Genomic DNA, 16085 nt, shown 5'->3' with positions numbered 1-16085 from the left:
ACACAACACTAACGACGCCTTTACACTGGCGCGTTACGTCATGCCGGCGACGGCTGCACTTGCTGATGACAGGATTCCACGTAGATAATAAACGGTATCCCTCTTCACGGTTGAAATTAGTATGTTTTTTGATTTCAACCGCTTCTCGTACTATCCTGGAGTAATAGTGACGATCTGTGGAGAGGACCCGGGGTTGATGTAGCTCGATCCAGTGATTGGTTCCTGCTTCCAACAAGTGCTCAGCTATCGCGGATTTGTTGACTTGCCGGTTCTTGACAGCTGCGATATGTTCCTTGACCCTTTCAGCTATTGTTCTTTTGGTTTGCAGAAAAGGTCGGTTTTTCGAACAAATGTATACATTATACTCACGTATAAAAACGAGCTACTGGAGGAAATCAAGACCGAAAGAGATCTGGACGTCCCAAATCTACGACTAAGCCGGAAGATAACTTTATTGGGACGTTATTCTAACTAAATCGACGATTAACTGCACCTCAAATTGCCGCTACTTTAAATGAAACCCGAGTTAAGCCAGTTTCAATAACAACTGTACAAAGACGTTTGCTATCTGCTGGTCTTAGAGACCTAGTCTGGTGATAAAACCCAGGTTGACTAGTGTTCATAAAAGAAAAAGACTGGAGTAGGCCAAAACACATAAAAACTAAACAGAAAAAGACTGGAAAAAAGTCCTTTGAAGATGAGTCCAAATTGAAATTTTTTGGAACTAATAGAAGAGTTTTGGTGCGCCGACCAAAAGAGGAGTAGGCTTTAGAAACGTGTGATGTGCAGACTGTTAAGCACGACGGTGGTAGGGTGTTGGTTTGGGGATGCTTTGGCAATAATAAAACCCGGCCATATGATCAAAATCACCGGGAAACTGAATAAATAAGGCTTTCTAAAAATACTTGCAGAAAATGCCATTGCCTCTGGAATCGTTATGATCGATCAAAATTTAGTTTTTCAACAAGATAATGACCCCAAGCACTCATCCAAATTGTACCAGGGGTTTTTTAAAGCAAACACGAAATGAAGAAGTTTAGAAAATTATAAAGTGGATCTCATAATCGCCAGATTTGTCTCCGATTGAATTAGTATGGGATGAACTAGACAGAAAAGTGAAGAACCGTTGTCCATCGAGCTCATCACAGTTGTAGAATTTTTACAGAGCGAATGGAGATCACTGGACTCGAAGTACTTTAATAAATTAATCAAAGAATGAGTAATATTTGTGAACAAGTAATAAAGAAAAAAGGTGGTCACTTTGTGGAGGCTAAAATTTAACGAAGACTGTTAACTTTTGTTGTTAATTGTCATCAGTATATTTAAATGAATGCTTATCTTAAGTCTGATTGAGATTTAAGTGTAACAAAGTACAGTTTACAAATATTATAGTCGTTTTTATTAAAATTGCCCTAGTGATTCCAAACTTTTGGACGGTAGTGTATCTCAACACATTGATATCTATTGGTTAATAAATAGCTTTTTATCCAATTATTAGCTATTCCTCTAATGCCATATTTTTCAAACTTTTAGAGTAATAATTTGTAATCAACAAAATCAAAAGCTTTGCTCATGTCTAGCAGCAAAGCTGTAACTGGTATTCTATCATTACTGGCTTCAGTAACTATTTTTATTAACGATTTTAAACTGTCGCGACTTGTACACATAATATTATAATATAACGGGTCTTAATCACGATTGAAAATTAAAGGTTAGAACTCGTGACCACGGTCGTTGTAATGCGATCGAAACGTCGGGTGAACATATAAGGTATTCTAACCTTTAATTTTCAATCGCGATTAAGACCCGTTACATTATAATATTATATTTTTATTAAGTTAAAGCATGCTAAAGATGTCGAGCTGTTTTTTCGAAAACCAAATTGTTCATCTTTAATTAGGTTTTAACTCGCAATTAGAATTATTAAGGTTACTAGCAGCCCATCCCGGCTTCGCACGGGCATAATATTATAATAAAAAAAAATACACAATGTCTTACAGTGAGTTTCTAAAAAAATAACATTAATTGAAAGCACAAAACTAAGTTATAATTTATTTTTTGTGAATATATATTTTTTCGTACATTATTTTTCACTTGTATTTTTTTGTCATTTATCATTTTTTTTTTACTTCAATATACTAATTGTTAAAAGGTCAAAACCGCAAAAAAAAGCCATTTAATTTATTGAGTAAGTCTCCCTGTAAACAACGTTGACTCCCCTTCAGTACCTCTTCAGCGCATAGCTAGCCGAGCAGAGGTTTTTCTTTTTTTTTATATATATATATATTATTTTAATAAAAGGACGCTTATTGTGACGTAACTATAAAAGATAGAGACATGCTGTCGCGACATTTTTTGTAGACAGTGATGTGTCTTGAAAAATTGTAATACATCATTTTGTTCTATAATTAATAGTTTTCGCAGTGCACGCGATTGAAGGAAGTTTTTTGTTATTTTTTTTACACTTTGGGTTAGATTGTTCAAATTTTAATAAGCATCCCTATTTTTTTTAATATTAAACATAGCCTATGTTACTCGGGAATAGTGTAGCTAGCCAACGGTGAAAGAATTTTTTAAACCGGTCCAGTAGTTTCGGAGCCTATTCAATGCAAACAAACAAAAAATCAAACATTTTCTCTTTATAATATTAGTATAGAAGTATAGATACAGATTTATTATTTTGTATGTCGAGGCATGGTGTGTTGTGTGGGGTTTATATCCTGACATCTCACTTCTGATATCGAAGGCATATGGGGTATCTCGCTATAAGATTGGTCAGTCATAGCGAATAGTCCAAAATAATACGCACTAGACTTAGCTGGTGTATTTGTCCATTACAATGATCACAGTACAAAAATAGACTAGGATTCAACCGATCTAGCCGGATGCAAGACAGAAACGCGGTAAGTTCGGTACAACGAGGCAACGACCGTCTTCCCTTGAGTTCGAATGTTGAATAATCTAACCACACTCACGTTCCAACCATCATACCTCTGAATGACAGCTGTCTATTGTCACATGCCAACCGTCATCTGCCTGTGTTGCCAACATTGTACCGACCACACCCAAGTGTAAACACTTGACGAAATTCAAATTCAAATTATTTTATTTGCCAGAAAGTAGTAGTACATAGTATGGTCTTAAGTTTATTTTGGTCCATTACTTTCTACCATAACATATGGTGTGCAAATGTCCAATTTTAGGGAATATAAAATAATTACGGCTCGATAATGTCAAAATTATTTACATAATATTAAGACTTACTCAATGGAAATTAAATTACTTAGTACAATAGTTGTTTTATGTCAAGAAATTATTATTAGATAAAGAATAAATGTCAAAAAAAAAGAAGAATGTCATATATGTAATGGAATGTCCGTATTTATTTTATGTCATCTTTATAATAACAATAATAAATGTTTAGCAGTTAATGTATACATTATTTAAATTCTGAACGGTTCATTTCCTTCTTCGTGATACAACATAAAATCATTTATATTATAAAAACATTTCTCTTTTAACCATTCTGTTAGTTTCCTCTTAAACAAACTTAATGGCAAACCTTTAAATGAATTGTTCAATTTATTGTACACTTTTATTGCATTAATATAGGAATTTCTTTTGTATAATTCGAGTCTGCACAGTGGTTGACAAAGCTTATATTTATTTCTAGGTGTTACTTTTCTTCTAGTTACATCAATATGTTTAGTGAAGCATTCTGGGTGCTGTTGTACAAAAAGACACAATTCTTTGATATACATGCACGGTAGAGGTAATATATTGTACTTTTTAAACAGTGGCTTACAACTCTCTATGTATGAAGCTCCACAGATTGCACGAACACATTTTTGAACTCTAAATGCTTTTATGATGTCTACCGAGTTTCCCCACAATAGACCATACGAAAGAACGGATGATACGTATCCGTGATATGCGCTAATAGCAGCTTCTGTTGACACTGTGATTAAAAGGTTACGTCCTTTTAACTGCATACACGAATCGATCAAGCCTACTACAAATAAATTCTATGTGAGCTTTTCAATCGCAGTGTTGGTCTATTTTAATACCTAAAAATGTTGTGCTTGGTACTTGTTCGATGACAGTGTTATTGTATTTAATATTTAAATTTATTGTTTTCCTTTTGTGAGTCTGAAATTGGATCATTTTTGTCTTTGTCATGTTTATTTGTAAATTATTCAAGTGTAGCCAACCTATTATACTATTTATTGCCTCATTGATTTCCGCTTCGTATGTGTCTATGTTTTTACCTTTTACAAGAAGGGTTGTGTCGTCGGCAAAAAGGATTGTTTCATGGATAGTAACATTTGGCAGGTCATTAATATATACAAGGAACAAGAATGGTCCTAATACGCTGCCCTGTGGCACTCCAAAATTGTTTTGTCTAAGGTCACTTCTATATTTATATTTTATGTTTTTGTGAACTTTAGAGATTTCTACACACTGTGTTCTGTCTTTTAAGTAATCTTTTAACCATTCATTTGCTTTTCCTCTTATGCCGTACTTTTCTAGTTTGTGTAGAAGCAATTCATGATCTACAAAATCAAATGCTCTACTCATGTCCAGGAAGATCGCTGAGATAGGAAAACCGTCATTTATTGCCTGAGTAACAATTTTGCATAAATTAAAACAAGCCAATGAGGTACTACAGTTCCGCCTAAACCCAAATTGCTCCTGCTTTAGAACACCATGTCTAGTGAAAAATTCTTCAAGCTTTCTTAGCATAACCTTTTCAAAAATTTTTGACATGATCGGTATAAGTGTCACAGGCCTATAGTTATTCATGTCAGAATTATCTCCCTTTTTAAGCAATGGCTTTACGATCGATTGTTTTAGTATGCTTGGAAAGGTACCTTCTTCAAAAGACAAATTTATTAAGTAGCTTATAGGGTGAGATATACTCCGTGCACATAACTTGATTGCTTTGGTTGTGATGTCGTCTATCCCCACTGCATTAGTGTTTTTTAGACTTTGAATGATTCTGAATATTTCCAAAGCATCTGTAGGTCTAAGAAAGATTGTTTGATCAATGGTACTACCTAGAGTCTTATTTATGTCGTCAATCTTAAATTTAAATTTATTTGTCAAATTAATATAAAATTCATTAAATATGTCACTTATTTCCTTAGGTTCATCATATGTTCGATTATCTTTAATTATTCTGTCAATTTGAGTCTTTTTGTTTTCACCATTTATATTTTCATTAATTATGTTCCATACAGCTTTACATTTATTTTCGTTGTTATCTATGTATTTTTTATTTTGCAGTTGCTTGGATTTATATATACACTTTTTAAGTATGTAAGTATATGTTTTAAATTTGTTACACTTGTTACGATACAGTGTGTCACTACCTTTGCTGAGCTAACATGACCCCGTTATTGCGCATCGTACGATCTAGAAGCACGAGGCGCCGACGCAGCAAAACGTGACAGGATGGAAGTGTGGGACCCGATGCAACGCTGCGTTTACGCGACCAACGTCATTCTTGGAACATACATCGTCCAATTATCATCGCTCTATAATTATAAGTTATAATTGTAATTTCAATATTAAAGTTTTTCTTAAGTAAATTCGGTTTTTTTTGCATCCTCCGGCTACAGCCGTCGTAATTGGCGCAGTCGGTAGGATAGTCCATTAGAGTCAGTGTCTCAAGACCTATTCTCAAGGCTATCGAAACCTACGCGAGCTGCAGCCAAGGGGGAGTATCCGAGCATCGATACAGCAGAGGTACCGAATCAACTACGACTGTAAGTACTTTAGAATTGTTCTAGAGTCGCTTTCCTTTTATTCATAACTGTTTTCCTATATATTCCAAGATTTTCCATCCAAGGCAATCTCGGTTATCTAGGGATAGGGATAGTAGATCGTGTAGATTAGACGAAAATAGGGATTTAGGGTCCTTATATACTGATAGTGTAACAAAAATGTCTGATAAGGTGGACCAAATTTATAAGGCCTTGCGCCTGGTCCCAGAATTTGACGGAAATTCGCATGTATTAACTCGTTTTATAAAATTATGTGACCAATTAGTTTTAACATATGTAAGTGACGAAGAAGGCAGTGAGTTATCAAATTTAGCTTTATTAAATGGTATTTTAAATAAGTGTACCGGTTCGGCCTCGCGTTTAATTAATACAAATGGTGTCCCTGATAATTGGATAAGCATTAGAAATACTTTAATTAATAATTTCGCTGATCAGAGGGACGAAACGTCGTTATATAACGATTTAGCGCTCTTAAAGCAGGGGTCCTTAACCCCACAGGAATTTTATGAAAAATGTCAGGATATTTTTAGCACTATTATGACTTATGTTAGCTTGCATGAATCGATAGCGAGTACAATTGAATCCAAGCGTCAATTATATAAAAAGTTAACCCTTCAATCGTTCACACGCGGTCTCCGCGACCCATTGGGTTCTCGCATTCGATGCATGCGGCCTGACACTATTGAACAGGCTTTAGAGTTCGTCCATGAGGAGATGAATACATTATATTTGCAGCAGCGCAATGAACATGTTCCCGAGCGGAAGCAACAGCCTCAGCATCAGGTTAGTCAAAAATTTAATTATGGCCTTACGCCACCCGCACGCAACTTGACTTCACAGCAACCATTTAATTTTAATAAGTCGTTTAATATGCCTGGACCTTCGCGCACTTTTACACCCCAGTCCCAACAACCTGTACCGTTTTGGAAACCTCCGCCCCCGCAAGGGCCTCAATTCCGGGGACCGTCTCGTACTCAACAAATGTTTAGTGCACCGCCGCCTAATTATAATCCCAGCGGTGCGGTATTTAAGATACCGGGGCCTAGACCCAGTACCAGTAATGCTGCACAGCCTATGAGTGGTGTCAGCCATTACGTGGCAAAACCTTTTGTACCGCGTCCCTATCATGACTGGTCGAAATCGGGTAACCCGCCGCCGTCAAATTATTCTAAATCTAAGGAAGTAAATTTTATTGATTATAGCGATCCATTTTACGAATATAATTTTAATTATGATGATTATTATTGTAACGGTTATAACGATTACTATTCTTACTACGAATATCCTGATTATGCAGTCCCTAATTATTACAATTCTCATGAGCCGCCCCAGATCGCGGAAATTATTCCTGTATGCGAGGCTACTGAAAAACCACCCAATGAAAATGAGGATTTTCAGAAGGTCGACAAATCAGAAAAGTTAACATAGAAATAAATTTACAGACACAAAGACAATTACCTTACATTAAGATCGCAAATCCCCCGATAAAATTATTGGTTGACACAGGTTCGAACTCATCGCTTATAAGTCCTGAAGTTGTACAGAAATACTTTTCGCATATACAATGTAATTATGAACCATTCGAGATAACAAATATTCATGCAACTACGCGAAATGATTACACTATTACTTTACCCTGTTTTCAGGAATTTAACGAGTCTGAAAATATAACCCTTTGCATTTACAGATTTCATGATTATTTTGATGGTATTATCGGCTATGATTTATTAGAAAAATTTGAATCAAACCTGGATTTAAAAAATAGACTATTAGTTACTAGAAATTCCAGCAATCCACTATATATGTATGACTCTCGTAACTGTAACCTATACGAAGAGATAATACCGGCTAACTCTACGAAACTAATTAAAGTACCAATAAATACTCGCGATGGAGTTGTTTTAGTTCCGGAGCAGCGAATTTCAAACTGCATCATAGGTGATTGTGTCACTACAGTAAAAAATAACCGTGGTATTTTAGAAGTTAGTAACCCCACGTGTCATGACGTAATTTTTTCAATGGATACACCTGTTAAGGCCGAATTATGTAATATTCAGTGCAACCGTACCGAACAAACATCAGACCGTGTTAAGGAAGTTTTATCGCGCTTGCGTACAGATCATTTAAATGCCGAAGAAAAGGCTAATCTAGAGTCACTTTGTGCCCAGTACGCTGATGTGTTCTACCTGGAAGGGGAACCACTTACCTTCACTAACCAAGTCAAACATGCCATTCGAACTATTGACGAGATTCCAATTCACACTAAAAGTTACCGTTACCCGTTTATTCATAAACAAGAGGTTCAAGAACAGATTAGTAAAATGTTAGAACAAAACATAATACGGCCTTCACAGTCTGCATGGAGCTCTCCGATTTGGGTTGTTCCTAAGAAAACCGATGCTAGTGGTAAAACTAAATGGCGTTTAGTTATTGATTTCCGGAAACTTAACGAAAAAACTATAGATGACCGTTACCCCATTCCGAATATTTCAGATGTCCTTGACAAATTAGGAAACTGCCATTATTTTACTACTCTTGATCTGGCAAGTGGCTTCTATCAAGTGGAAATGAACCCTAATGACATTCATAAAACCGCGTTTACAGTAGAGCACGGACACTTTGAGTTCTTACGAATGCCAATGGGACTTAAAAATTCGCCATCCACATTTCAGCGTGTGATGGACAATGTTCTCAGAGGCCTCCAGAACGTTATCTGCCTCGTGTACCTTGATGACATCATTATTTTCTCAGTTTCCCTTCAGGAACACATGGTTAACCTTGAAAAAGTCTTCCAACGGCTTCGTGAATCGAATTTTAAAATACAAATGGACAAATCGGAATTTTTAAAGTTAGAAACCGCGTATCTTGGCCATATCATTAGTAAAGACGGCATTAAACCTAATCCAGACAAAATAAACGCAATTCAAAAGTTTCCCATGCCCAAAACTGCCACCGAAATTAAACGATTTTTAGGCTTATTAGGTTACTACCGAAAATTCATCCCTGACTTTGCTCGTGTAACAAAACCAATGACTCAGTGTCTGAAGAAAGGCTCGAAAATTAATGCCAATGATCCAAATTATATTAGTTGTTTCGAAAAATGCAAAACCTTATTAATCAATGACCCAATCTTACAGTACCCAGACTTTAGTAAGGACTTTATTTTGACAACTGACGCATCCAACGTTGCCATTGGTGCCGTCTTATCTCAGGGGCAAGTAGGCAGTGATAAACCGATCGCCTTTGCTTCCCGTACATTAAATACTAGTGAAATGAATTATAGTACTATAGAAAAAGAACTTTTGGCTATTGTTTGGGCAACAAAATATTTTCGCCCCTATCTATTTGGTAGGAAATTCAAAATTGTTACGGATCATAAACCACTTCAGTGGGTTATGAATTTGAAAGAACCTAATTCAAGATTAACTCGTTGGCGTTTGAAGTTAAGTGAATATGATTTTACTGTGGTCTATAAGCAGGGTAGGTTTAACACTAATGCAGATGCCCTTTCGCGTGTTGAAATTAACAACGAAGATGTTAGTTCAGTAATAGTTAATACTTCAGATAAGCCCCCTTCCGTTAACGGGTCAACCACAGCAACGGCTCATACCGGCGCTGAAAATCCTATTTTGGAGATTCCCATCTCAGATGAACCGCTCAATAAATTTCACCGTCAGTTATGTTTTGTAATAGTAGGTGATATTAAGAAACGCCCAACTGTATCAAAACCATTTGAAACACATACCAGAACTACAATTCAGTTGTCCGAATCCAACCTTGAGGAGGATGTTATAAACGCCATAAAAGAATACGTAAATCCCAAAGTTAAGACAGGGATAATCATTCATCCGCCTTTAGCCATGTATGATATAATCCCCATAATTCAAGATAAATTTAAAAGCGCCGCCTTTGATTTGGTATTAACGAAAAGGGAGGTAGAGAACGTTAAAGACTACTTAAGGCAACAAGACATTATTAAAAATTACCACGAAGGTAAAACGAACCATCGTGGCATTAACGAGTGTTTCTTAGCTTTATCTAACCGTTATTATTGGCCTAGAATGAAAGAAAGTATATCTAAATATATTAATGAATGCACTATTTGTGGACAAGCAAAATATGATAGGAATCCAATAAAACAAAAATTCGCCGTAGTGCCTCCCCCAACTAAACCCTTTGAAATCTTACATCTTGACCTTTTCACCGCTCAGAATGAGAAATTTCTTACTCTTGTAGATGCCTTCTCAAAATATGCTCAAGCATATCATTTACGAGATGGTACAGCCTTAAGTGTGGTTCAAGCTCTTTTATTGTTTTGCACTCATCATGGCGTCCCTTATACAATCTATACGGACCAAGGACCGGAATTTACCAATGCGCTATTCTCAGAATTTATTCGGCTTCATAAGATACAGCATCATAAAGTACTTGCACATTCCCCCAATGACAATGGCATTGTTGAGCGTTTCCATTCAACTATTTTAGAACACTTAAGAATATTAAAATTAGAAAAACGTAATGAACCCGTAATAAACCTTATGCCCTATGCGATATTAGCCTATAACAACTCTATCCATAGTTTCACGAAATGTCGACCAATTGATTTGATTACAGGACACTTTGACCCCCGTGATTCATTAAATATTAGCTTATCAGAACATTTATTACAACAGTATTGTCAAGATCATAAGAAACGATTAACAATGGTTTACGATATAATTAATGAAACATCCTTACATAATCGGACTCAATTAACTGAAAACAGGAATAAAGATCGCGAATTTGAACAAGAATACTCACCGAATGAACAAATATTTGTGCGAAATCCTTTAGCTTCTAGACAAAAATTAGCCCCGCGTTATACTCAGGATACGGTGTTAGCTGATCTTCCGATCCACATCTATACTAAAAAGAAGCGGGGTCCAGTCGCGAAGTCGAGATTAAAACGTAGCCCTAAGAATCCCACATTGTTACAGGATTCTGCTCTTGCTGATACTGCCAATGATTCAAGGACAAGAAGTAATGATTGAATCTCTAGGAAGCGGTCCCGGTGTGCTTCCCTTTCATTTAGGAACAGCTAGAGTTATTTCGCATTACCACTCGTTTCTTAATTATATTAATCTAGATAACGTACAAACTCAAGTAGGATTAGTGAATTTAAAGTTAACTGAAATTAAAACTAAATTAAATAGTAAAACCTCATTTTTATTCGAACCACATATTAAGTATCTAGATGCAAAATTAGCTTCAATTTCCAATGAATTAGAATCATTTCAGCATAGACGCCACAAGCGAGGTCTTGTAGACGGATTAGGATCTATTATTAAAAGTATATCCGGAAACCTAGATGCGACTGATGCAGTTAGGTATGATAATGCTATTAAACTTATTCAACAAAATCAATATAAATTAGAATCTGAGATAAATCAACATATAAGTTTGTCTAAGAACTGGACATCTTATAACACTAAATTATTAACTAACATAACTAAAAATCAGGAAAGAATAACTGAAGTCCTTAATCAAATTATCCAGACGAAGGGTCAGGACTTTATTCAACATGCCCATATGGCTCAATATCTTACTATTTTGAGTGATAATATAGATAATCTGTTTCATGAGTTACGTAAACTAGAATATACTTAAGCTTTTATACGTGCATCAAGCACCCCGCATTCTATCATTAGTACAGTAGAGATTAATAACATTTTAGATAGGTTAAGAATGTTATATCCCAAGGACGAAATCCTTGACGTAGAGCTTAGGTATTATTACGATATAATAAAAGTGGGATATTTCTATATCGATGACGAAATAGTTTTAGTTTTTAAGATACCGATTGTCTTACCTCCCATTTATCACTTCTTTAAGCTATCCGTTGTTCCTAACAAACATAACCAAATTATTATCCCAGCCTTACCTTTCAATGCGATTTCTGGAAATAATTCTATGTACATAGAGGCTGAATGCCCGAAGATAAACACGTTGTACCTTTGCGAAGCAAAATCAAAGTTCCATACGCGACATGAATCAATCTGCATTCAGCATCTTATCGTCGAGCAAGAAATACATTCATCCTGCGAGATGACTCCCATCGTCCTGAAGACAGCAGCGGTAGAACAACTTGACGAAAAACATTATATTACAAGCTTTCCCAATTCTACCAAGGTGAAGATATCCTGCGGACAAGAAACGTACAAGATACTGAAAGGAAGCTTTTTGGCTACGGTTCCCGTTAACTGCTATATCAAGACTCCAGATTTCACAATTATCAACTCACACGACCACATTAGAGGATATGCTCTTAAAATGATCGAAATACCCAACTTGGATCACCCAGCATCCACCGCTTCTACACCGGTCGTCTTGAACACCATTGAACTAGAAAAACTACACACTATTAGTACGAAGATAAGTTTGCAAGCCCCAGTAAACCTGAATGAAGACACAGATTACAGCATCTATCACACTACAATTCCGATCTACATAATACTCTTCGGTGCAAGTACACTCACTATTGCACTATGGTACCGACGTCGACAACTACACCGAACGCAACTTAATCAAGATCAAGGAAATAACGAAAACGCAGCCTCCGGCATCTATACTGAAATTCAGGAGATCACGCACGTGAAACCAGCTGAAGTGAAAGTCAATCACAGCAATATTTCATCATCGCTCCCAACTACGATTTCGAAATAGTTGCTGAGCTATGGGGGGAGGTGTTACGATACAGTGTGTCACTACCTTTGCTGAGCTAACATGACCCCGTTATTGCGCATCGTACGATCTAGAAGCACGAGGCGCCGACGCAGCAAAACGTGACAGGATGGAAGTGTGGGACCCGATGCAACGCTGCGTTTACGCGACCAACGTCATTCTTGGAACATACATCGTCCAATTATCATCGCTCTATAATTATAAGTTATAATTGTAATTTCAATATTAAAGTTTTTCTTAAGTAAATTCGGTTTTTTTTGCATCCTCCGGCTACAGCCGTCGTAATTCACTTTCTGTTACCCTTATGTTTGTTGTGTTGTAGACTCAGATAAAGACAGCGTTTCCTGGCACAGGACTTCTTTATTCCCTTCGTTAACCATTTACTGTTACCTGAATTGGTTGATCTTTTTATCATATTTATTGGAAAACACAGATTATAAAACATTTTGAATAGGGTATGAAATTCGTCAAATGCTCCCTGTAAGTTATTTTTTTCATATACATTTGAAAAAGTAAGTGCTGATATCGAACTTAAAAAATTATTCATATTTTCTTTACTATAATCCCTGACACTTTCATACCAACTACATATTTCATATGTTTTACTGTTTTTCAAAGACAAGGTCTGTCCTGTTTCATGATCAGATAAGGCAAGGTGGTGCACAGCCGCTTTAACGTGCTTAATGTTGCTTGCTATCTGATCTAGACACGACAATTGCCTAGTCGGAAATTTTATGTGAAATTCAAAATTGAAATTTTTTAATAGACTTTTTAACTCTTCACAACTCTTATTTGGCCTCAGAATATCCAAATTCCAGTCACCACAAAGAACAATGCTTTTATTCCTAGTAGTAATTCTTGCCAACAACTGTTCTAATTTATTCAAGAATATACATGGATTGCTATTTGGAGTTCTGTATATACAAATAATCACTATTTTATTTATTATTACACCACAACATTCAAAATTAAATTTACATGTCAAGTCTCTAATATTTGTCAAAACTTTATATTTTAAATTGTTATTTATTAAAATACATGTCCCTCCTCGTTTAGTATCCCGTGAAAAAGATGCAACTAATTTAAAGCCACTTATCCTTAAAAGCATTTCAGTGCCCTTTTTAAGGAATGTTTCTGTCAAACACATAACATCTATTTTTGTACCCAATTGTGAGAACTCTTGAATAACAAATGTTAAATCTTCTGCTTTATTTAATGCCCCAGCAATATTTTGGTGGAATATTGTAAAATTAAATTCAGAATCAGTATGAGGGACGAAAACACTGTTTTATTTGGGGAGTTAATTGTATGTCACCAGAACTATTTGAACGCTGTGCTATTTTTTTAAAATAAAACGGTATGGTTCCTTTTTTGTGAGGTTCGGGGTTAGTTAGGCCATATTTATGTAAAGTAGTACCTTCCCGTCTATTGTTAGAACATATGTTTTTACTAGATGCAAAATAAAATGGTATTGTGCCTCTCTTAGGAATAGTTGTGCTCACCATGTTCGCTTCTTTACATATCAACACATTTGTCAAACTTAAATACTTTTTGTCATAAAAGCTCGAATCAATCTTAAAATTATTTTTTGTACATATATCCAATAAATAATAATATCTATCATACATGCAGTTACTGAATATATCCTTAAATATACAATTTTTGAAATTTTTACACAGAATTTTTAGCTTGTTGTTTAGCATTTTTTCATTTAAATATCTATTCTGCAAGACATTACACACTAATACATTAGTTTTTTTAAGGAAATTCAGCATGTTTATTAATTCTATTGTTATTCTATTTGGGTTAGTGTCATTTTCTCCTATACATATAATTAGAAAATTGTCTTCACAATCTTTCAACTTATAGGCATGAGTCAGGATTTCTTCAGTGGTGGCATATGGTTTAGTAAAAGAAAAGATGTTATAATTTTTGTGTTTGGTGTCAACCCTGGATTGTGCCAATATTGTAGCTAGTCCTGCAAGTTGTTGTCCACCTAATATATTTATATGGCTGACATTACATCCTACGGCACTTTCAAAAGTTGTTTGTTGCTGTTTTTTATTTTTGTATTGATGACAGTTCGAAGCAGCGCCATCTGTTCCAGGCTGTTCGCTTTTCTTCAAAGATATGTCCTCATGCAACGGTGTCTTACTAACACGTCGTTGACACTGTCACTGACGTTTCCGTTACATTAAATTATTTCTTAACAATCAAATCAAGCTAATTTTAATTAGATTGTTCGAAGATATAGCACCTCGATGCTGGCGCTCCGACACGGCCATCTTGACATGTCACACGTCCCTGTGTGATGCTTCTGAGAAAGTAAAGTCATTTGCAGTACCAGAGTATCTCCATTCGGCCTATCCTGATTAACTCACTTGGGTACGAGTTTTCACCCAAAACAAATCTTACAGGGCGAATCTTTTTTCTCACATGATTAATCTTACATCACAATATGCTATCATCTAACAATACACAGACCATTGACCAGTATTTACACACCATACATAACCAAACTTGAAAACCAATAACTCTTTACACTAAAATCAACTCTACCACCGCCCATCATCAATTCACGGGCCTCAGTCGTTACTATCACCTTAAACGAGTGAAAGTAACTCATGCCACTCTATTCAGCGACGATATCTCACAACTGGGCGTCACTATCACCTAAATCGAGCGATAGTGACTCATGCCACTCTACTGAGCGCAGTATCTCACAACTGGGTGTCACTATCACCTAAATCGAGCGATAGTGAATCATGCCACTCTATTGAACGACGATATCTCACAACTGGGCGTCACTATCACCTAAATCGAGCGATAGTGACTCATGCCACTCTACTGAGCGACGATATCTCACAACTGGGCGTCACTATCACCTAAATCGAGCGATAGTGACTCATGCCACTCTATTGAACGACGATATCTCACAACTAGGTGTCACTATCACCTAAATCGAGCGATAGTGACTCATGCCACTCTACTGAGCGACGATATCTCACAACTTGGCGTCACTATCACCTCAATCGAGCGATAGCAACTCAAGCCACTTGCACCAAGTGACGATATCTCAACACAGTTATCACGCAAAGTTTTCATTTAAATTGGTTGAATAGTGGTCCATGGTATGTACCCATAAAAAAGTTACTCGACATCGCGTTTAATAGGAACACCATTAGTAAAAGAACTCTTAAAAGATATCAAGATATCCACCAACAAACCTTTACTCGCCAACGGCACGTCAGTATCAACAGCATCAAAGTCGATCCTCTAAAGAAAGGCTCACCATCTGTAGACACGGGGTGCCAGATCCAGCTTCTTGCGTGTCATCTGTAGAGAACTGCAGTCCATTACCAAGAATTTGCGACCATGAAGGTAATGTCTGAAGTGCTTGACTGCGTTGACAACCGCTAGGGTCTTCAACTCGTAGGAGTGGTATCTAGACTCCACAGCTGTTGTACGCTTGCTCAAGTAAGCGATAGCATGTAACTTACCTTCTGACTTTTGCATTAGGACGGCACCATACCCAATTGCATTTGCATGTGTGTGTAGCTCTGCTTCCAAGTCCGGATC

This window comes from Anticarsia gemmatalis, chromosome W, assembly GCF_050436995.1.
Source record: "Anticarsia gemmatalis isolate Benzon Research Colony breed Stoneville strain chromosome W, ilAntGemm2 primary, whole genome shotgun sequence".
Classification (NCBI taxonomy): Eukaryota; Metazoa; Arthropoda; class Insecta; order Lepidoptera; family Erebidae; genus Anticarsia; species Anticarsia gemmatalis.
Note: the sequence above shows the minus strand (reverse complement) of the source record.